Genomic DNA, 24,375 nt, shown 5'->3' with positions numbered 1-24,375 from the left:
ATAGAATACCTCACCATGAATATATCCTTCCTCAAGGCAGAGATTTTATTGCTGTTTTATTAAATTGCCACAGGACAATATCACTGCCCTGAAAATGATGTTAGGAAAGCATATGTAATATATGTACAAAGCAGCACACTGCTGCAGTGATGTTATTTCTACTATGCACATGCACCATGCATTTTATCATGACTAGAGTTAGCAAGAGCAGAGCTGGTGGAGGTCTCAGGGATGTTTATGAGAACATCAAGGCTACTATACTATCAGGAGAAATTCCATCCTGGAAATGGCTTTATAGTGGGAATCATCTCCATCTCTGATTTTACTTTAATCCAACAGCATCTATTAATCCATTTTACCACCTTGGACATGCCTATTATTGCATTACTGAGGGAATGAAGAGATTAAGCACGAAAAAGTGTAAAGGTGTGTCTTAGTTATGCTGATGGTGAAGGCAAAAATGATTATAGATTAGATACCTGGAAACATCTGTCTTCATGTCTGGTTTCCAGGTGCATGCCCTGCTGCATCGGGCTCACTGGAGGTAAAGACAGCCTCTCCAAAGAACATGTCATGCTGGATGCCACCGATTCCATCCTCTAGAGCCATGGAGCAAACATAATGGGTCATAGAAAGACCTGTATTAAACCCTGATACAGCCAACCCATAGTTAATTCAGAGTTTTTATTATTAGAAGCAGAACTTTTTAGTTTAGTCCTTCTATGTAGGCATCAACCTGAGGGGTCATCGATTACATTAAAAGCTAGGTTTTTTCCTTTTTTTTTAAGTGGATAGCTGCAAGCTTTGCTTTCTTTTAATGCAAATGATCTTATTTGGACCTGCTGACATTAGAAACCATTGCATGCATTCTGAATCTAGCACGGAGGCAGAGAAAATAGAATATTGCATCAGCTCATTTTATGAGAGCTCTTTAAACTGTGAAGAAAAAAAAAAAAAAAACAGCAAGAAAGGAAGAAAGAAAAAAAAAAAAAAGGAAAACAACCACAACCATAAGAGAGGATTTACTGGTTCTCTGTCCCCTGGCATTGCCCCTCTTCTCCCCTCTCCCCCCTTCCATTTCCATTGCTTCAGGGACTTACTACAGCCATGGGATTAATGGACACCTAATGCCATCTCTGCTTTACAGCCTGGAAAGTCTCTTGTCTAGTTTACATCGATTTTTCTTTTCTGATGCATTTGCAGAATCTGAGCTACCGATGGTGGGAAACATAGATAAAGAGGGAAGACGTGAGAAAGAGATACATCCTCTGCCTCATGCTCCCAGTACTGAAAATGCTTCTGGACTTTAGACCCTGCAGATACTTCCAGCAGCAAATACCCACTTACTCTTTCCTGCCATCATAGAGGACATAGGAAGGGCAGCAATGATAATCTTGCTCTCTGGTGGGCTGGTGTTATCCATCACTCAGGAACAGATAGGGAATGCATTGCCTTACAACAATTCCCAGTAGTGCAGTGAGGTCTCTCTTGTGTGATTGGCACTATGCTCCTTTTTACTGTAGTTCTATTTTTATTATAATTGCTATTAGCAAGACTAAGGTAATTTCCCAGGATCTTCTACATAAATGAATGGACACAATGGTCATACTCATGAGGAAGCTAATACCTACCCTTCCGACTGTGCAGAAAACGTGACGTTAAATGCAGAAGAGCAATGGGCAAATCTCACAAGTCTGAATGATATCAGAAATACTAGGGGAGGGCTAGGACTAGGGTTTTTGTGAAACTAGGCTTTAGCTGGGTCATCAACCTCCTTGTGCACTACTCAGCATCATGTAATCCCCAGTGACTCTGCTCCAATCAGGGAAGGGTGCTGCTCTCTACCAAACCTTACCTCTCTGCATAGGGAAGAGACAGGAGGTGGGAGCACAGCCTACTTCTCAGTTTAGTGGTATTGCTCTTTCTCCTAACAAAGTACTGAAGTAAAGCAAGGCTGCTGTACTGTGCACCTATGGGGTGAAATGACCTGCAGGCATGTCAGCAGGTCAGATCAGATCAGCTTTGGTAAGAAGATTAGTGGGGTAGAAAGAGCTCCATGAGCCTACTCACAGTCCCCAAAACCTCACCAGTAACATTGCAGTACTTGACAGCTCTGCAATATTTTGTTTCTTAGTATCATGAACAGGTGTCACTCATCAGTAATACAGAAAAGATGGATGATGTTTTAGTTAAGATGCTAAATGCTGCCTGAAGCCAGGCTGCTTTTTAGTAATAGTGACAAAAACACAGTGTCAGAAAGAACAGAAGGAAAATGCCATCCTGTGACCATGTCCCACTCTTGAGCATCTTTGGTGTCAGCTTTGTAAAGCTGTTGGAACAGAAGATTGAAGAAAGGCTGGGAATGATGATTAAAGCTAACCCAACACCAGCTGGGGTCCGTCTTCCACTGGCTCAGAGTAGGAGTGAACCCTCTGAATAGAGAGTTCTTTCTTAGTCTGCTTTAGATAACTGTGGTATCTTTAAGTATCTTAGAGGCTCCTTAACAGACAGTTTGGATTTCCTGTTAGGCACCAGTTTAACTGTGCAGCAGAGATAGAAAGGGAGGAAGACTAATGCCATCCCATGTCATTCACTCTTTGTCATGCCACTTTGTGCAAGTGAGTGACACGTTGTAGTTCAGGAGCGGCAGGAGCCATTTGGCTTTGAGTGATGGTGCTGCTCAGGTGGTTACGAAGGCATCTCGTTTCCATTCAACTGCCCCATAATGCAGTATCGTTTCCACAGTACCCTATCGTATCGTGCCAGCATCTCAAGGCAACTGGGTCACAAGGCTTTTTTTCCCACTCTGAGCTCCCAGTTCCAAGCAGTTCTTCTCACTCTGTCATGAAAGGGAGTAAATTGTTGTTCAAACAAGTGTGACCCTGTGCTTTTCTGTCATCAGAACAGCTTTTTAGAAGACATGTAATGCTTAATATGGAGCTCTTGACAGAAATGAGCTATTCCTTGCTGGGCTCCTGACAGACTGCTGGAGAGTCTCAGGAGGAACAAAAGAGATTTATCGGAAAGAAGGTTTTCTACTACAGGCAAGGAAAAAAATAGGAATGTGGTCGTTAAAAGAGCAAAAAGCAGGAAAATTAAAGGAACCACGGCGATAGGTCCTGTTTCCCATCTAGCTGAAGAGACTTGCGAACATTCAGATTAATTTGGGGAAATAACTAGTATCTCAAGTTTTCATTGCAAGAAATTACATGTTGTCATCATTATTATTTATTTATTTTTACTCCAGTTAATAACTATATTCAGGAAATTAAAAGGAAAAATAGCACGCAGTTCTGTCGGGAAGACTGTGAGGACACAGATCAACAACTGAGGAGAAATAGAATACACATCTGAACAGCATTGTTTCTTCTCCCGTGCATATTTTCACATTTAAGGGAACCTGGGTTTGTTTGCTGTGTTTTGCAAGGCTGGCTTTCATCCTTTTTTCAGGTCCTTATACAAATATCAGCTGTTTGAGGTGAATCCTGCAAACCTCCAGAGTTTTTCTTCTGCTTTTGAAATTCTGCGAATTGGTATATTTATTCATTATTCACTTCTCCCATTGTTTCACTGTGTGCAAGAAGAATTAGGTAGTGCCTTAGCTGACTGACTGCACAGCACAAACAGTGAAGATACAGTTTTCCAGGAGTCCAAAGTCTAAAATCTTTATCATCCTGTGGAGTGAATCCTGAAGGATAAACCAGTGGGAAGAAATCTTTTAAAGGACTTGGTTGCCTTATTACTGTTCACTTCAACGGAAGTTTGACCTCTAAACTCTTCAGATATACTTTGACAATTGCACCCTACATCCATGCATTACTGAGTTCAGAAATAATAAAAGAAAGGAATTAAATATTTAATGAACATGATTTACTGCAATGTGTTCAGCAGCTGACTTGCAAAAACTATGAGGTGGTCCAAACTCTTTACACTGTGGGACATGGCTACAAGAAAGGCTGGATGCTATAGAAACTCTGAAACAGGTGGGCCAACAAATATGGTGCAAACTGCTATCCCTTCCCTGAAGTCAGGGGAACGATGCTGAATTTCATCTCTTAAGCACCTGGCCTTGAATCATCAAAACTTTCTGGAAAACTCCTAAAAAAACCCCAGACTTCCTCCACGGGAGATTAGAGTTGTTCAGAGATTAAAATGTTTTACAAGTTTCAGATGTTCACAGTCCCATGCAGGGAGACAAGGTGAGTCTTAGAGGTCTCCACAAAGCTGGACTTAATCTAGGAAGGATGGGACCATCCATGGCAAGTAGAGGGGGGAAAGAGAGGGAATTTCTGACAAGATTTCATTGTACAGAGTGTTAATCTTCTGCTCTGTACTGCCCATTGCAGATATAGAGCAGAGGGATAGACCTCAAGGATGCTCCCCACAAAAAACTCAATGAAGACCATAAAAGCCACGGGCCTAAAGCAATAAATGCTTTTCCTGAGGACTAGAGATTTGTCCTTTCACTGTGTGAGCCCTCCATTTCAGCTCACACTGTACCAATCATCAGACTAGCCAAGTCCAGATATAATGCTCTCTTTATTGTTTTATTTTTACCACAAAAGCACCTCAGAGAAATAACCAAGGATCAACGCCCTGGCACATTAAACATCTTAAGGAAAGAGAATAGAAAGGCTAGACTGTGCCCCAGAGATCTTACAATTTAATTGAAATTCCAAGAACACACCCAAATTTGAGGAAGGGCTTAGTTTATTGTGTTTTTCTGCAAACCAGTTTTCTTATGTTCATTAAGACAGAAAGTATCCTTCTTCACCTCTCTGTTCCAAGTAAAATCCTGCTTTCTTCATTCCTTTTTTTCCCCCTCCAAACACAAGAGGAAAAGAGAATGAGAGGTGAGAGCTGATTGAGTGAGCAACAGCAGGGGAAAGAAATGAGTATTTATCAATGTTCCTCTCCTTTTAAAGCACATCAATTCTGAAGCTGCTGACAGAGGTCTTGCTGTAACTGCTGGAAGAACCTCCAGGAGCTAATAATTTTATGTTCAGGCTTATGTAAAACCAGTTTTGATTAATTATTGATGCAAAGTTAGGAAAATGAACATTCGCTGTGCCTTGGCACAGCCCTATCAAATAAATGAAACTGCGGCTCCTGCACAGCATGCTGTTTGACCCCCATTCCTGTCTAGCAGCCCTTCATTAGCGGGGGAGGCCTGGGTTCCTTGTGGGGGGCAGCGTGTCCCCTCTGCTTGCAATGTCCTTCGGAGAGCTTGTTTTCAGGCTCCTGAAACCTAGGAGAAACCATGCCAGGCACTACCAGCTTTCCTTATCCACCTCAGGCAGAAGTGGACCATATTAACTTTCACATGATCACTGAGCTGGGCAAATATGCCTCTTTTTTTAACTTTTGACTTAAGATTAGTGCCTGAAATCTCTGTCTTATTTTGCCATTGCTTTGTGGAGCTGGCTGGGGTTCAACTGAAGGCACAATGTTCCCCTGTCCAGCATAGCACTCCTGTGGGTTCCCAAACAATGTATCCGTGCACAGAAAGCAGTCTTGACAATAACTGCTCAGCAGATTCAATTCAATTCCATCTAATTAAATAGGTTCAGCAGCATAAAGACTGCAGCAATGGCTGCAATCTCATGCTAGACACGCAGCTGCATAGCTGCAACACATGCTTGTAAAAGGTGCAAAAAGTACATTTAACCTTCTTTTAGTGGAAAGCCCCTTGCAACGTAAAAATCTCTACAGTGCACATATATCAAAGGGTTAGGCTACACTTAAACTTCTTGATGCCGATAGTAAGAGTCAGACCCAGAGATAGATACACACCTCTAGTCTGTACACATCTGTATTCCCACTCCATAGACACACACAAACCTTCTATTCCATTCTGCAGTACCATTTTTTGCCTGGATCCATCTCCACTGGTTTGTGTGCAGCTGCACTGGTCACAGTGGGAGCCATAGTGGGTGGAGAGGGGAATTTTATCAACTGCTTCTAGGTAACCAAACAGCCTAAGCCATCTTGCCCACTAATGAGCATGTCATACAGCCCTGCTCTTCACTTCATCACTTTCGTGTCCTTTCCAGAGTGATGCCATTTTACATCCCGCAGCCTTTTATAAGCTCCTGATGTCCAATACAGATAGTCTCTTCTTATCATCTTTCTCTTTTTCTTTTTAGCACTCCTGGCTTCCCAGAACCATTTTCTAGGGCCGGCTTTTTTACAATGGTTTCGATTCTTAGCTCTTCACTCTTCCAATTGTTCTTTACAGATATGGAGGGTGGGTGACTTAAAAGCACCCTGGCTTAATTCAGCTCCCCTTGAACTCGCTAGTATAGAAAAACTGAACTGCACATTTCCATTGATTTCAACAGGGGAAGAGTAAGGCAAGTGCATTGGGCTTTAGAAATTCCCCCCCTTGATGTTTTCCCATCACCCTGTTCCCTGTCATTAGTGCACTTTGTACCACTGCTCCCAGTTCTGCTGTAAAGTGTGCTCCTATTTTCATTCTCTTTCACACCTGTCCATCTCCGTGCTTTAACGTGTTTGAATTTCTTTTTGTGAATTTTGTAGGACTATAGCCCTGTCTTGTGGAACAATTACCGCTGCTTTGTAATGGAGTTTACACTGAGTTATTCTCAACCAGACCTTCATTTGCCTAGGAATGTATCATACAGCCATATTACGGAGATATCACCTGCAGCCTCACAGCTAAGTAGCAAAGTTTTCTTCTCTTGGACAGTCAACACTATTACCCTCAGAACCAAAAGCAAATTTTTAATGAGAAATTTTCAAATTAAAGTTTGTTTGACATTATAATTAACATGATCTTCACGTATGCACTATTCTGTTACATGAAACTAAATTGAGGCAGGTTATATCTGAAATTGTTGCTTCTCCTTCTATTTCCTAATGTCCAATTTTGTAGTGAAGTCGTGGAGTGTATGTCCTTAACTGAGCTGTGAATGGTACCAGGAGCTTTGTACTATACCCTAAGAGCAGTAAGAACCCATTCACACTCATCTGTGCAAAGTTAAATCTGTACTCACAAAGGCCAGCCTGGAGATCATCCTGCAAACTTTCCCTGTGAGATTTATCCTGAGAGGCACATGGCTTTCCAGCCAACTGGAAAAGAGTCCAAAGACTTGAAGTCAAAACCTTAGCACAGTCCTACCACTTAGGTGTTTTATTCACCTTCAATGTACTCCCATGTAGCAAAATATTGTCCAATGTCTAGCTGGAGCTCAGGCAGAAACTTCAATGTGTGTAGAGACCTGAAGCTGCACCAAGGCAAAAGCCACCACCGGTGCCTTTCGCACTTGCTATTCTCATTGAAAATAACCTAGGCAGCAGATCCCTTATCTGAACTCAGGTGCAAACTCATAAAAATGGCTTCTGAGGTCTTATTGATCACTCCTCTCCAGGCAGTTGTACAAGACATTCTTCCCAATGCCCAAAATTATGTCTGAAATCAGTTTAGGGAATGAGCAAGTCTTTTAATTAAAACAGTCTGTTATGATGAATCTGTTATTACAAAGTCTTACCTATGTAAAACATTAATAATAAAAATTTCATTTGTTTATGTCAGCACCAAACATTAATTTTTAATGGCGAAACGTATGAGTTATGAAAGGCATTAATGCAAAACAAATCACCAACTGAGAAGAGAAAGGAAATCCATTTTTTAGGGTAAACAGTGGGAATGAAATATTATTGTGGTTCTAACCAGGGAAAAAAAAATATTTCTTAGGACTCCAAGAGCAATTAAAAAAACCCAGTGAAGCCTTGGGTTTTATCATCATGCTTAATATTAGTTCTATATCCAGCAAAGATTGTGTCCATTTCATCCAACCCGTGCCTTGATGCCATCTCTGAGGAAACCTTTTACATGAAATGACTCTAATTGCCATGCAACTGCCATGAAAGCAGATCGGATACATACTGCATAATAACCATCTCACTGCTGCGAATGAATGAGATCACAGAGAGCCCAGAAGTTAGTCATGCTCGCTTGGTGGGCCAGATTCATCACAGATGTAAATGGGAGACACTCTGTGTGACTTAGGAGTCACTCCTGCTTACACCAGCAATAAATTAACTCCAGGCATTAATTGCCAACTTGTTCTTACAGCTTATGATTATAATTCTGCAGAAAAAATCAATACCAGGTTGTTTTCAAAATGGACTGTAAAGGAGTTGGTTGTGGTGGGCTGGTCCTGGGTCCACGGCAGAGCTCCTGAGAAATCATAGCTTTTGATAGGACTTTTGCTTCTGTAGTATCTGGCATCCTCACATTTAACCCTTTACTCTTACAACAGTTTCACAACAGGGAAATGCTATTAAGCCCTGGGCAGAAAGAAAACAGTAATTCTCAAGTGCTTAGGGACCAAGTCTCACTGGTACTGGGACAGCTCTTTCGCAGGGCTTAGGATCGTGGGTTAAAAGGGGTTGTGAGCAACACAACCGCTGATGCCTCTGTCCTCAGCAGCCAAGAGCATCCTTTACCACACTAGTAATCGTCTCCCTGATTTTCAGTGAAACTGTCCAGATGTGTTGAGTTAGGCCATGTCTCCTTTTCTTACCAGCATGCTGTGGGAACCGTGGCTGTAAGGGGTTTGCAGAATGCCCATGAAGCCTAGAAATAGCATCTATGCATAGCAGAGATACATCAGGACCCAAAATGTTGTGATAACAACAGTCAGTGGGCTGGATGTTGTGCTCTGCAACAACAAGGGACCGAGACAACAGATTTGAGTGATGGGATAGTGTGAAAGTGGCAAAGCAGAACTCAGAAATCACTTAGCTCCTGCTCAAAGGGCCTTTGTGAGCCACATGGGGCACTACCCTGGCACAGCATAATTAACATTTCTTTTCACTACCAGTCTCGCTGTGGCTATTAAAGGACTGCTACAGAGCTAGAGAATGGGGACATCATCTGTTTTTAAGCTTTATGGAACTGGACTTTGTCTTTTTTTCCCTAGTTAAGACTTCAGCAATATAAGCAATACATCTTGTAGTTTCCATCTCTCTCCCACACTCTTCCTTTCTCTCTTTCTTCCTTTCTTTCTTGTCTCAGTATAAAAAAGTTGCTGATATTAGCAATAAAGCAAGAATTTAATATCATCCTACAGGGTGCTACGACAAACTGCCCTTTGGTTCCATCGATTCAACAGGCCTGAAATATAGGAAGGCATCTAAGGGGGAAGAATACAAGATGAACCTTGCAGATATAAATTCTGTAATATTGGATTTCTCCTAACACATTTCAGGGCTGTGTTGTGTTGCACCAGCATCTCTCCCTCTGATGCTACAGGATCTCTGTTAGCTAAGCAATAGGTTCTTGTTGGTGAAGCATTTAGAGCAGGCTGTGGTATTTCATCTCAACAATAGCCCTGATATTACAATGTGTGACACATCCACTGCTTCATGCCTCCAATAGAGACACACCACCCAGCCTGAGGGTACCAGAAACCTGTCTGGAAGCAGTTTAAGGTTGGTTTCTTCCTCCCAGTATCAATGTGTGAGGTGATATAAATATAGGAGAGGTTGTGGGTGTAGGGGAGAACTTGCTGTACTGGGTATCAAAGACTTGATAGGAGAAGCAATTGCAAATATTTGGGATGTGTGATGCTGTAATCCGTTATTTCTTCTCCCACACACACAATTCCCCTCCAATCTCTAAGTATCCATTTGGCAAGGTTATAAAATAATCAAATCTTAGTCTTTTCCTCCTTTTGGATACTTAGCAAGCTCATTTTCAAAATTCATGACTTGAGAAATGAGATTCGGTTTACCACACAGCATGCAAAAAACTATGAACTTGCCTTTCCCTTCCTCTTGAGGGGAAGAGTCCAGATCACTCTAAAAGGCTTTCTTATAAGTTCTCAGTCTGGCACTTTTCATAATGTTGCATTCATATTACAAATGAAGTAGGCAATTGCCTCCATGCCATCCTCTTGCCCCTTGCAATTAAAGCCAGAGGAGGAGCAAAACAGAATAACTCATTGCACTGTTCTATCACTTTAGCAGTTGGCTTTGACCTTCAACGTCCTTTCATTTGAGATTTTGGCTAATTTAGAATTATACAAAATTGGACAGAGATAGTGCCTGCATGTGGTGCAGAATACAGTAGGATATGCAACAAATGATGTTTGCATTCTCTTTAACAATGATTTGCACATAATCTGGTTGCTAGCCATTAGCTCTGTAGGTGAAGTCTCATGGCCAGGGCCCTGAACCAGGCACAAAGATGATGGGCTCATGTTTGTTGCAGGAACAGCACCCTAAAATGCTGTTCAACATGATGTCTCTCATGTTAAAATGATATCAAAAGCCCAGAGGTCAACCAGCAAATTGAAAAGACAAAACCATGCATTTTTGGTGCCACTTTTCACAGAACTCCAAAAGCTTTTTATTTCTTAGAAATGAGAGTGGAGGGTGGGGGGAAATGAGCAGTTTCTGGCCTGGGTTGCTCAAGCTATGGTCTTCCTTGAAAGGCAGCACAGAACTCCTCCATATGTGATAAAGTTTGTGTATAATCAATAAAAAGAACTTGAGATCTACTTGAAAGAGGGAAAGGATCTGTGTTGATAACCTTCACAATTCTTTTTATTTATTATTAATACCTGCTTGCTGGAACTCTAGCAACAAGAAATACGGAATACTAGGCACACAAGAAATACGGAATACTAGGCACTAGGACTCCTCTCTCCACTCCCATCATCCTTCTATCTACCCAGCTGTTTTATTTTTCCTCTAACTCCACCTCTTTCAGTCTATTGTTATTGAATCTTCTGGGATTGTGCCTAAGACACAGTGAGTACCTTGGGGCAGCAAAACACAAGTTTCCGAAACAAGTTGTATTCAAGAATTTTTTCTGGAACTGCCAAGGGGAACAATTGTGGTAAGGGCTGAGAGTTTTTTAAAATTTTCTCATCTCCCAGTGTGGAAAATACCTCCATTTCACTGCCTCAGGGCAAAGGACAGGACACATCCCTTGCCACAGTGTCTAGTGACAACATTTGTCCCAGTGCCGGGTGCTTGTGATGTAACAGGACCAAGGTTTGAGAGAGAGAAGAGAACCAAATGTAGGACATATAAATTTCTGATGTGCATTTTTTAAGAAAAGGGGTTGAACCTGTGGTAGAAGAAAGCTGTCAATCCCACTAGCAGCCTACCTACTACTTTTGAGCTCAGGTAGCTAATGGCACCTCTGCATGGCCTTTTGCAAACAGGAAAGCTGTGACTGTGCTGAGGGTCAGCTGGAAGCTGGATGGTTGCTGTCAGGTACTGAGCCGCGGCTCAGTTTAGAGCATCCACTCAACTGCCTGTTACCTCCAGTATGTCCAGAAGTTTCAGGACCCACCCTGCTTTCTTCAGACAGGTACCGATTGCAACAAAGCCTCACAACTGCCTTTTCAGACATACTGGGCTGGATGCTCAAATGGTCTCATTTAGCCAAAGAGTGGGTCATGTCCGTCTATAATAAAAACCCTTCTTAAAGCTAAAATAGGCTTTCTGAGGTTCTTTATCAACCAGGAATGTCCCCAGGCACAAGACAACTAAATAAATACGTTTAACAGTTATATACTTCTCCAAATTCAGAAGATCAATCAGGTTCAGAGCCTATATACACTGTAGGGTTTTGGTGGTGGTTTTAATGGAGGTGGAAAGAGACAATTTCTTCATTTGGGTGGAGTTTTTGCCCTGCAAACTCTGAGAAGCAGAAACCAGTCAGGAACACTGATAGCTTTTGTGTGAAAATTCTCCAGCAACTTTACTGCTGGTACTAAGTAAATTGTTTCAAATTTTGCAGCAGTCTTACGCAATAGTCATGGATGGGAATTTGAAAAAGGTAAGTTTCCTCCTCTTTTATCCTGGGTCAGTACTCCTCTAGTCATTCTCTTTCCCTGGCAGGGCAATTGCCTCCAGTTTTACGTCCTCTACTTTCACTGGTACCAACTACCAGATCTACGTTTCCCTCCATCAGCTCTTTCGTACAGGAAAAATGCTCTCATGTAAGGTGTTTGCCAATAATCATCTTCAGGTTTTCTTTATTCAGTTATAGCCCAGAATGATTTATTATAGTTATTTCAACTGTCCCTACCCTTTGGCTCTCAAATTATTCTCTTTACTGTTTACTATTATTATTTGTATTATTGTAACTTCTAGTTGCAGACCAGAACAAGAACGTGCTTTGCATTTCTCACTGCCCAGATTCCTGCGTGGGTTCTCTCTTTGTTGTTTCACTGAGGGACAGTGTATGTATAAGCTGCAATTTTCCAGTATAGCACAGCTGTAGTTACCTGTGTAGATACACCACTGAATTCACAGGCATATTCACTATTTCTTCACATGGATGCTTCATAATACTAATATGAGATCAGAGTGCTTGATTTGGGGCATCCACATTCTGAACTGTGGGGGCTCAGATTTCTTTCCCCCCCATCTTACAAGCCAGTGCTTTTAACATCCCCCTCAGGATTTCTTCTACCTATCTGACACCCTTTCCTACTAAGGTGTCCTGGGTTGTTTCTTGTGAAGAAAGGAGGGCAGCTTGACCAGGAGCCTGTTTGTAACCAAATCAGCTCCTTGGACTTGTATTCTCCTGAGATAGTGGTTGCTATAGACTTCATGTTCATCTAAATGCACCCACACCATATTTTGCTGTGCCTTAAAGTCAATTCATAGCCCTGTGAAAGCCAGGGGAAAACCCCATCGCCTTCATTTGGCTGTAGACCAGACCCTAACTGGCACTTAAAACGGTCAGCACACAAATGCAAAGCTGTTTAGCCAATGAGGAAGACAGTGCAAGATCAGATGCCGTTTGCCACTTGAAAACATAAAAAGCACCCTTTCTTTGAAATGTGATCTGCCCATAATGTGATTTCAACAATGATGTCTATTATTTAGTACTTACTTTTAACTTGAATTTTTACCAGCAATTTTAAAAAAAACTGTTCAGTTTTAATCTCATAGAAAGTTTAAAGCAATTTTTTATTAGTGCGTAACTCTAAAACACCACTTTGGAATGAAGAATTATCTCTCAAGACTTACTAGATAGGCTTTACTTTACTGTTAGTTAATCTGACAGTGTTTTATTAATAATCAGCCCTTTTTGTATTGCTATTATGCTTTTTTTTCTATTAACGCAGTTTATATCTCTAGCATCACCATTATAAAGACGACTGTGAAATATCTCTCAGATATGCTGTGTAGGAACAAAGTAGATAAATATTGCTAACAAATCACAAGCACTATTTTCTGTTGAATTTTCTTGCTGTTAATAAACAATGAAATATTTAATACCAATTTTAAGAAATATTTTTGGAGGTGGAAATCAGATTACTGTATGGTCTACATCCACCGTAAGGGAAGAGGGAGGGAGTGGGTATTCTTGTTTTATGATTTTTGCATCCTTGCTTATAATTCATTGTTCGAAACCAGCCTACAGCTCACTGCCTCTGCTGGCCTTCATTTGAGTACAATTCTGTAGCAGGAATAGAACAGGCAGAACCTTGAATCTGGTCTTCTTCCTCTGTTTTAGATTATTTATCCCTAGATATAGTGCACTGTCTTCATTCTTCATTCATTTAAACCCAGTCCAGAAATCAATGATAGCAAACTTAATGATCATGTTGAATTTAATAGGTTTATGCAGAAGGTCTGTGGTAAGCCTGTTGGTTTTACAGAGCACAACTCAATTCACTTCTCCAGTGATTCGCACCAGCATAAGTGAAAGAAAAACAGGCTACGGAAATCCAGTCTGAACATGGAAGCTTTCAGCTCTTCATTAACCCATACTTCTGACCACTGCAGTACATTTGGGTTGTTTCATTGTCTACAGTGTTTGCAATCACTCCCCTGGAGTATAATCTGCAACCAAAGTTAACACCTTATTTATGCCTTCCCCCTAGTCATTAAGATTGATGTGGAGTAAAAATAGTGCTAATATTGATCCTTTTTGGCATTCTGCTGGACAGTGTTTTCAACCGTGCTTACTGTGCCACTGATTTCTTACCCTTCCTTTGTTGTCTGGCTGGAAATTTTCCATCTCTGTCAATACCCATCATGCTTTGGAGAATTACTTGTGAGGTGCATCTCACATGTCTCGCAAAAACCTAAATAAATGCTGTCTTCTCCCATGTTCATTTTCAGAAGGATCTTACCCTTGACCTCACATTGATTTGGACCCCCCCTGCTGAGTAATCAAGTGCTGCTTTTCACACCTAAATTTCTCGTGGGACATTATTTACCTACAATCATGTATGAGGCCAGGGGAGAGCTACTCAAGTAGTTTCCCTGCCCATCCGTAGGAACAGAAATAGGGCAGACTCAGAAGTAATTGCCAGTCTCTCTCGTTTCCTCCTTTTAAGAGTAGTACCACCTGTGGGACCTGATTTTGATCTCGCGGTTTAAAATCAGAAGTAAAACAGTTACAAACCATCCAGCCAAAAAAGTTTCCCAATTTCTCTGGTAATATCCTAGTAATTTTTCATTTTTTAGCAATGTCAATAAACCATATCTCCTTTGAGGCACAAGACATTTGCTCACCTAGATGCTCTGTTGTGCCCATAAAGGGTGAACTCTGTTATAAATATATATTTTAAAAACTGATTCTGCAGAGGCTAAACTACCTGCCATTACCTTCAGTGGAAACCGTCCCATTGACTTCAATGGGTGATGATTATTGAGACCGAATTCTTACCACGTAAGACCCATGAAACTGTAAGCTTTCCAAATCAGGCATATGTGTAAAACCAGAATCTGCATCTTGGGAGAATGAGGTGAGTTCTGCTGGGCATTAATGCCAAGATACACAAGTGAAATTATAAATGGCTCAAGCCAACACTGCATTAAACTGGTGCAGAGTTTAACTGGACCCTCAAGAGCACAAGGTTTTTTCCACCTTTGAAAACATCAAAGAAAATCAGAGAAATAACTTTTCGGTCTAATCCTCATGACCAAAAGCCCTGCTGAGCAGTTTAAGCAAGAAGTAAACATATCAACACAAATGGGAACTGGCTTCTGAAAGGAAGGTTTGATCCAGAGAGCTGGATGATCACTAGAAGGAGTGATCAGTAAAAAGGAATTCCACTGTATTCAATTTAAGTATCTGTTTTATCTGTTCCTTATCAACAGCTCTATTGACAAGGTCTTCATTGCTTCCTAATTGTTTGTCCCAGTTTTTTGTGCTTTTCTGTGAAGGGCTGGTTTGAAAAGAGGAGTTCAGCAGCTCAGCTGTGTTATTTGTAACTCAGCCATCATTGATTTTATTCCTTTTCTAGTTTATTAAAGGGCCTGCTTTATCTCTGTTACAACTCCCTCCACACACCCCACAACATTTACTGCATTCTTAAAGCTCTTTCTTATTCAAAACGGTCCTTAATTTGTTCCACATACTTTAATCTTCCTCATATCTTCCACTTCTTCACCTACTTCTAGCCCTCAGCAGCCTGGAGAGTGCTGGTAGGGTAAACAGCACAGAGATGAACCCTTCTTCCTAGTGAAAGAACTGCTGCAAGGCTATTTCATGTTTGTTCAGCAGAAACTGGACCAAGATGTTCATCTGTCACTCAAAAGCCTTATGAACTCTTCATGGTGTTTATCTGATCTGTCTCACACAGGACCAGAACATTCTTCTTGGGTTTCAACCTGCAGGGCGTGAATGTCAAACTGCATCATTGCCTACAATCACACCACTCGTGAAAATTCATACCAGCAAGGGTCAGGCAGGAAAGCCCTCTCCTCTCTGTGCAAAGAGCAGCTCTGTTGCAGAGAGGCTCTGGTACACGTATACAGAGCAGGGTCTGTGAGCTCTCAGGTAAGTACAATGGCAAAGGCATCAGAGATGGGGCCGCACGGCAAAGGCAGTACAAGAAGAGTTGCCAGCATCCTGCCCACTGCTCTGGCTTTGCCTCGGTCAGCAGCCCTGCAAGCAATGATGCAACATTCAATGTAAGACCTCAGTTCTTTATTCAAAACCGTTATAAACAAACAACCCAAAAATCAAAGTGGTTTGCAAAAACAAATCCTCGAAGCTGGACGCAGAAGAATTTCAGTAGACATTCATGTATAAACCCTTTTGCATCCATAAGTTGAACCAATGATGCAACCTCTGGAGTACTGCATGCAGTGATGCTTACCCCAGATGAGAAAGGACACTGCAAAATTAGAGTTCCTTAAAGGGATCTGAAGAAATTCCCACATGAAGAAAATGCTCAGTTCAGTACAAGGACAAATGCAAAAGGGATACGGGAAAATTGTATGAAATGATGAACAGGCTGGAGAGGGTGGGCTGGGAGCTCTGCTCTCTGTGTCTCATGACAGGAGAACAAAGAGACAGTTGATGGGATATTAAGAAGCAGCAAATTCAAAACTGATAAAAGGAAATATTTCTTCACTGTTTCACTGCCAGAGGAAACCTCAGAGAAAAGAATTTAACAAGATTGCCTGGGGACTGGCCACTCACTTGGATAAGGAGAACGCCCATAATTAGAGCAGTTAATGCTACAAACCCTTGGAAGAAACTTCACACAATTCTCTTAGAAAACAGTGTGTATTAGAGAATAAGTGAGAGGGAGGGGGAGATGGATTATCCTACATCTGTTTGTTGTGCGGTGCTTATATCTTCTTTAGAAGCATCTGGTGTTAGCCATAGTCATAGGCTGATAGCCATAATTACAGTCTGATCCAGGCTGACAATTGTATTGTTGCCATTTTCTGATGTCCCTTAGTTGTTTCACTTCCCTCTTCCACCTGGCTAAAGCTGATTAAAAATCCTGAAATTAATTTCACACAACAATCCAAAACTATTTTCATCCTAAAAGGTTAAAAATAGACTCATTTTTTCTTTTCTTTTCTTTTTCTTTTTTTTCTCAGAAACTTATGGTGAAATATTTTAATGAAAACATTTACTGCAAACACAGGTGCTAGTAAACAAAATATGTCACTATGCATTTGGAAAACGTTTACAATTCAAGAGTTTGGGGAGAGACTGAATATTTTAATACAACACTTGCTCTTAATGAAAAATACGCTTCTTTTTTTTTTTAATAAAAAAGCTGGTTTTGTTATTTTCTTTTAAAAGACCCTGAAAAATCTTGATAAACTCAAGTCTGAAAGATGAGTTCAAATGGCCCTGACAGGGATTAGAGCAGCTAGGAAACAGCAGCAGGTCTCATCCTGGAGCAGGCACGAACAGGTGAGTGGGATTCGACAGACTGAAAGATTTATCACAGGTTGAGGAGCGGAGGAGAGAAGAGGAAGCCAAGTCCAGCTCCTGCTGTCAGCAACATCAACAGAAAATCCTTTTTTCGCATGGGCAGGAGCAGGACACGCTGTCCGCTACTCTGGGGTGGCTGGCGGGTCTCCCAGCGTTAGCCCTCATCCCTTTCTCATCGCTGGCTGTGCAGGGACCACAATGGGAGACAAAGCGCCGGTGTATTCTTGATTAAATTGATGAGATGGGGCTGCTGGCAGCAAATGCATCTCTCTCTCCTGGTCCCCGGGCACTTTGAAATGAGCCGCTCCTCCCTCCATTCCTGCCGAGCTCCAGAGAGAGGGGAGGAAGGAATAGGCATTAGCAGAGTCTCTAATTACACAGGAATGGGGAGTGCATCCCTGCGGTGCATGGAGCAGGCTGGGGTAGGTGCTCAGCCATTCTGGAACAAGCTGAGTTACTTAAGGTTTCCTCTGTCTGCTGTTATCTTTGTCCCTTTGCTACATGTTAATTGATCCTTTCTTTTTCCCTTTTTGGCTGAAACATCTGCTTTTAATGCTCACAAACAATAAATCCTTTCTTTTTTCCCTGCTCGCACAGGATGTAAATCCAAACAGAAGGGGAAATGGGGAGGGGGGGAAGGGGCTGCATGCCATGTTCCCAGCATTAGCATAATAACAGTGATTATGGCTCAGTGAAGCCCTGAGTGGCAGCAAGACTAACCTACCTTGGCTGAGCTAACCTAACCAACGTGTCTTTCCCTAGGAGACCAGGGCCTCCAAAATATGTCGGTGGGCTCACAGGGGTGCTGAAAGTTGGCTTGCCCCCTGCTGTCAGTATGGCTGACAGATTTCTTAAGAAACAGCTAGCAGGAGCAGTGAGGATGTCTAAAACCTTCCCTTTGCTTTAGAAAAGTCAAATAAAATAAAATACTCATATGTAAAATTGGCCACAAGCCTTATCTCATGTGCACACCCGACTGCATCTCAGCAAGGCACTCTGCTGAGAGCATAAACTTCTGAAACCCAAGCATCCAGTTGATCCAGTGTAAGCTGTATCTATCCTTCCCCCCCAAAAAAACCTCTTGGGTGTCTGTACACATGGCCTGGGCTGCCTCCTGGCTCTCTCCCATCTGCTCACCTGCCTCACTGTCTGCAGTAGGCAAGCCCAGCCTTCAGCAGGGCTTGGAGACCATCACTTTATCCTTCTGGGTCACTGACACATGTGATGAAGTGTTCAGGATGCACCACCTCCAGGAAAGCACCTCTGCCTCAAAGCTCAGGCTGTTCCTTGCACGAGGTGCTGCTTATTTAGAGGGGAGGACAGGGTGCAGGCACAGCTTTCTACCTCTTCACACCTCTGCAGTGCTCATGTTTCTCCGAAGTACAAGTGCCACCTCCTTTAGTCAAATTCTGTCTCTGACAAAGTCTGGACAAAAGGTCCTACTTGAGATATGAACACAAAGGAGCAAATACAGGAGCTTGGCTGGGATCTGCTTAGCAGCTGTGCAGGTGAAAAATGGGGAGGTGCACTCTCACTTTCATCTTCCATTTTGTTAGGTCTGGGGTGAAGATCTCACTTCCTTTCAGAGGTGTGTGGGTGCCTTGTTCCCCTAGGTGCTCATGAAGAAACTCATTCTTGAGCTCCACACCTGCACAGCCTTATGGCACCTGCTGAAGCTAGGAATTTTGCAGCAGCAGGGCTTTAATTTTTCCATAAATGTGTTGTTATTATTATTATTCTGTAATTAAAACCATCTCTGTGCTCTTTGACTTTACTGCTTTGCTTCACATTAAACAGCTCAGCACATCTAGCCACCACTGTGAGCCAGCAGCGTGACTTAAGGTCCCCATAATTTTACCTGTGGCAATACATAAGTTTACCCCCTGTCAATATTGCAAAATCCCTGTAACAGCAGCAGAGCAAGTTATCTGTGCCAAAGAAACACCCCAGAACCGCTGCCGGGGCCTGTTGTCAGCAGTGGGTCTGTTATTCCCACCTGCATTCATTCAGACGTGCCACACTGTCAAGGTATGAATCAACAGCCCCCCACCAGCCTCAGTCTGTGTGTGAAGGGAAAGAGATAAAGGTATTATCGTCAAAGAATACAAACCCACCTTCCAGAGCCACATGCAAGTGAGCCGGCTGTATTCAGCTCTGGGAGCCTAATGCTTAAGACTCAAAAGTCGCTTTAAACTAAATTTTCCCATTTCCAAAAAAAATAAAGTGTTACAACTACAAGCTGTTTCAGCAAAGCCTCCTCAACAGATAATCGGATTTACATAATTGGGTGCTGGTGGGACTTCAATAAATCATCAATGTGGCAGCGTGTTTATTACAGCCACGCACAGTCACTGCTCTTCGCAAATAGTTCGTGGTGCCCAAAATATACCACATGCAGCTGAGGGGGAGACAGATACGTGGTTCGTTCTTGTGGACAGGAGAAATACAGACAGGCTGGGCCTAATTGCCACTGAGGATTTATTGCATATCAAGAGCTGTGAGCTCAGTGGTTTGATAATGGGCTGAGGCTCCTTTGACTTGACCACAGGTACAGATCTAGCCTACGTCATTTATAAGACAAGCTTCTAGGAGACAGCTGTTTGTGGGTCAGCTTAAAATCGGTTGCATTTCTCGTCTGCATCAACAAGCCTTGTTTTGATACTTCTGTCTGATCACCTCCATGAAAAGCACAGATTCCAGAGAGGGAGAAAGAACTTCACTCCTACTGCCAGGCAGTACTTCCACCTCTAAGCCGTGCAGCAAGAGGGGAAACTGCTCTGCCATTATGATGGAGGTATATATCTGAATGCAATATTGTATTGATTGCCCACTTTTCACCAGCCCTAGGCTTATGTGCACCTAAAATGAGCTGTGATCCAGCTGTTTCTTCTACACATCTAAAAAGTGGGGATAAATCCTTCTCCAGGATGGTAGGGCTAAATGTGGGAGAAGGACGGAGGCTGCGAATGTGTTGCTGGTATCTGTGTATGGATAACACCACATGCCAGGGACAAGCAGTGAACAAAGGCGATTTGTGAGTTGGGAAATGGGATTGCCAAAAGAGATGGAACAGAAATGAGGTTTTAATCCCCCAGCCCAATCTTCCCTGGTACTGCCTGTCTGCAAGAGCAGGATTTTATCGGTGTTGTCCACAGGGAACTTTTCTGACCTTCAGTTTGCTGGAACCTGGCAAAGCATTGCACTTCTCTAAGATGTGCAAAGACAAGTTTTCAAAATACACAGATGCTCCTGTGAGCTAGCCACAGCACAGCACAATCCACACCAGAACACACTGTGTAGACTGAGCTCCACAGAGGAAGACTGTGCATAGCTTACAGGTCCTGCAAATTCACAGGAACAGGTATATCTACATTTTCCGCATTCTTCATTGCCACTGAGCTGAAGAAGTCAAACACTTTGGGACCTGTGTGTTTTCCAGACTAGATGAAAGCAACCTTCCGTATTTGCGTTTGTAGGGCTCACCAGGTTAAAGAGGAAGAGAAAACTCTGTATAAAACCCACAGCTATACTACACAGGAGACTGACTTGAGTGTTTGCTTGAAAATTTAGATTTGCTTGTATTGTACAGTCTCCTGCAAGTCTTTTCTATACCCGATTCCCCCACCAACTCACCCCCTCTGCCTGCCTGTCTGCCAGATAGACAATGCCAGCACTAGCATTTTCTCAGCTGCCAAAGCACGTTGGCCTGGGACTTCATTTCTCTGTATCACAAGCTACCAGAAGAAACCTTGTCATTGCAATTTTTCACATATTTTCTTCTGCTCTGTTTTTTTATCTCTCTGAAATCTCAACTCCCCAGCTCATGGCTGTAGGCTATTACTAGACTGGAACAAAACTTATTCTCAGTCCTAAACAAAATGAATAAGGCAAAAAAAAAAAACCAGTCACAACAAAGAAAAAGTTAATGTTTGGAGTAATAAGCATCAGAGTTTCCATCTGCACTGGGTCAGGAGGGTCAGGAGAGTGAGAAGGGACACAGGAGAGGATCGCATAGCTGCTGTCTACTCTGTGAGCAGTTCGACTGGTGGCTTTGTCTGATGAACTGGCAGGTGACAGGTCCACCAAATTGCTGTGTCCATAATATATATATCTCATATCATGGCAAATTTCACTTAGAGGTTGTGTCCCAGCTGCAGGCTTGGAATTAGGGCAGCCAAATCTACCATGTATACGGATAGGGGACTGTGAGCACTACAAGATGTCTTGCAATGAATGATCCAGGATGAGATGCTAAAGAGATGCCCCAGGGGCACAGGGCTGTGTTTGACTAATACAAGACACCGTTCTTCCATGTGCTATCTAAGAAGCAGCAAAGCCAGCAGAGTAGACTGAGGCAATCCTTCCATTTTCTCCTTTCTTCTCTCCTCTTTCCTTCCCTGCTTTCCTCCACTCTCTTTTTTTCCTTTTCCCCCCCTCTTTCTCTTTTTAACATTTCAGCTGAAGAAATGAGGTATGTTGTTTCACCGGCTGAGTAAACTTTGAGGGCTTTAAGAAAAATAAAGAGTAAGTCTTGCTTGCCAGGTGGGCTCTTCCCCACATCCCAGCACAAGTCACAACCCTAATTTAGAATCTGCAGCCAGTTAATGAGCACAGAGGAGACATAGGCTCGGTGCAGAGGATCTCTATATCAGCACAAACACACACACACTTCCAGATGTTTCATCTTTTTAATAAAGATTGGAGCCGTGTGAAAAGGAAGGCTTCAGATTTGAAAATAACAGAGCAGCCCATGAGAAGGGTACTTACTCAGAGCATTGGTGTTAGGTTGGGGGCTTTTGTTTGTTTGTTTGCTTAATCCTGAAATATTATGCAGAATCCAGCCCTTGAAAATTTCTTATTTTCTTGCACCAAAAGTGGTCTCCAAAGGACTGAGCAAAATCTGCATATTAAACTACATGTATTCTCCTGCCCACACCCCCTCCCCACTCTAACCTCTCTCCGCACACTTACACAGACACACAACTGCTTTTCATAGCAAGGCTATAATTTAACAGCTAATGCCTTGCATGGGTACCACCCCTTCCCAAATTCTCCTGCTTTTCAGTTTCTATTCAAATTCAAAGCCAGATTATTTTAGCTCTACAGCCCCGGAAAAAAATATGAAATGACAATATTTGAAGAAGCTGCTAGTACTTCTTTCCCCCCTTTCAGTTCACACCCAGGCAATGTCAAGTGTAAGTCTATTCTTTTTGCCTCTGCAGATACAGAGACAGTTGGGAGCCCAGTAAATACAATTCCAGAACTGGAACTTCCTCTTTTAGACACGAGATAGGTTTTGATTCTCAGGTGAGCACCCAGACATCTGACTGAAATAAAAAAAAAAAAAGCACCCTCTACATTTACACCAATAAAACTGGTCCAGACCATGGCTTGGGACTTACCCAGTTTGACTGAGGCACATCAAGGCCCAACTAGTTGCCTGTGAGGCAATTAACTGGTAGGCAAGACAGGGCTGTAATGCAGCAAGGTTCAGCATTTATGCCTTTGTACAGCACACTGTGCCAGGCATTTGCCCGTCATAGTAACCAATAATGGCCAGCAATGAGGGACATATAGTTTGTTTTCGCTTAAATATTGTTGTGCACCTAACAGTGAGTGGAGGGGAAGTCCTGCTTAGAAAATACAACCTTAGATACAGCAAGGTCCTCTGCCTCTCTCAGAGCCAAATCAAGAACTTCCCAACTGGGCTGAACAACTTGTGCCTTTGCTTTTTAACACTGAATTACATCAAGGTGGGGAGACCTTTTCCTAATTTTTCCAGCACTCTTTAAGCTTTACACCGGGCGTGCCAGACCCAAGCTGTGGGGTACAGCAATGAAGCTGATCAAAATGAGATACAGTGAAGGGAATTATGAAAAAAAAAAAAGAAGCATCATAATCAACACCAGGTGTAGGCCAATTAAACAGCCGTTCCCATGTGCTCACAGGAGGGCACTCACTCACAATTTACCCAAACAAATCCATGCTTAAAAACTCTCAGGAGTTTCACAGAAAAATCACATTTCTCTTCAGGGCTCTTTAAAAAATATTTGAAAGCACTTTCGTCTGTACACACCAGCTTTGCACACCAGAAACAGCTCCCTCTCAGCCCAGGAGAACTGATCAGCCTGGATTAAAGTGCTGGCAGATGCATTTTCCTTACAAAGAAGTAAGAGTCCTTCTTTCCGCAGCTCTCTTCCTTCAGCTGGCCCCTCTAATCCTCCTCTGACTTTCTTCAAGGGGGTGTTGGCTTTTGGTTCATACTTTCAAAAGGTATCTTAGGGGCAGCTAGGTGTTCAAGTCTGATTTATTTATATGACCCAAGCACCCAGCTCTCAGGCTCCTTTGAAGCCCTCCTAGGATCAGTGGTATGTTTATTCCAAGCACGCTTTTCCTTTGCTGTCTCATTGTTTGATGTGTAAGAAGGTGCATGTCAAAGTAGACAGAGTTTCACCATGTCCCATCAGGACCTACTGCCCACCCTACCTCCATCCTGCCCAGAGCAGCTATCTATGTCTCAGCCCCTTTCACTGAGACAAACACAGTAACCCCAACCATCCATGCCAGCTGTTGAGTCAACCTCCAACCACAGTAATGATCACCCCACATCCTGCTTGGGCGGACACAGACCCCAGGCCAAGCTCACTTCCCCTTCAATATACAAGTCAACTTGTACCACCTGAGTGTGGTCCCTAATTATAACCCTGTTTGTGCCAAAAACACGTTTTCTTTGGCATGATGGAGCTAGTTAACTTGATTTGGCTGATGGAAACATGAGATAAATCTTCAGTTCACCCATGTTATTGTCCACTGTAGCGATCACTAGTGTTGCTACAAGATACTTCCAGTCCTCCAGTGCCTTCTGAGGATTCCCCCCATTGGTCCTTCACTGGGGGCTCTCCAGGAGGCTCTTGCAATCCACAGGATACATGGAACAGATCAGTAAACATGTAGCAAAGGATTTCCTAGGGTTTTGTATGCCTCTCTCCTCACCTTACTGCCAAACACAAGCCTTAGTGCTACATGCAAAGGACTGCAGCACCAGCAGGAGCACAACCCACAGATCACTTCTGTAGTGTAGCCAAGTAAAGGTGGGACAAAAAAGCGCTATTTTAGGCTCCGAAGACACCAGAAGAGCCAGACTTAGGGATAGGATTCCTCCGTCCATGATCCTGCTTTTCAGT

Source organism: Platalea leucorodia (genome assembly GCF_965183815.1).
Source record: "Platalea leucorodia genome assembly, chromosome: 15".
Taxonomy (NCBI): Eukaryota; Metazoa; Chordata; class Aves; order Pelecaniformes; family Threskiornithidae; genus Platalea; species Platalea leucorodia.
This window is presented reverse-complemented; position numbering follows the sequence as displayed.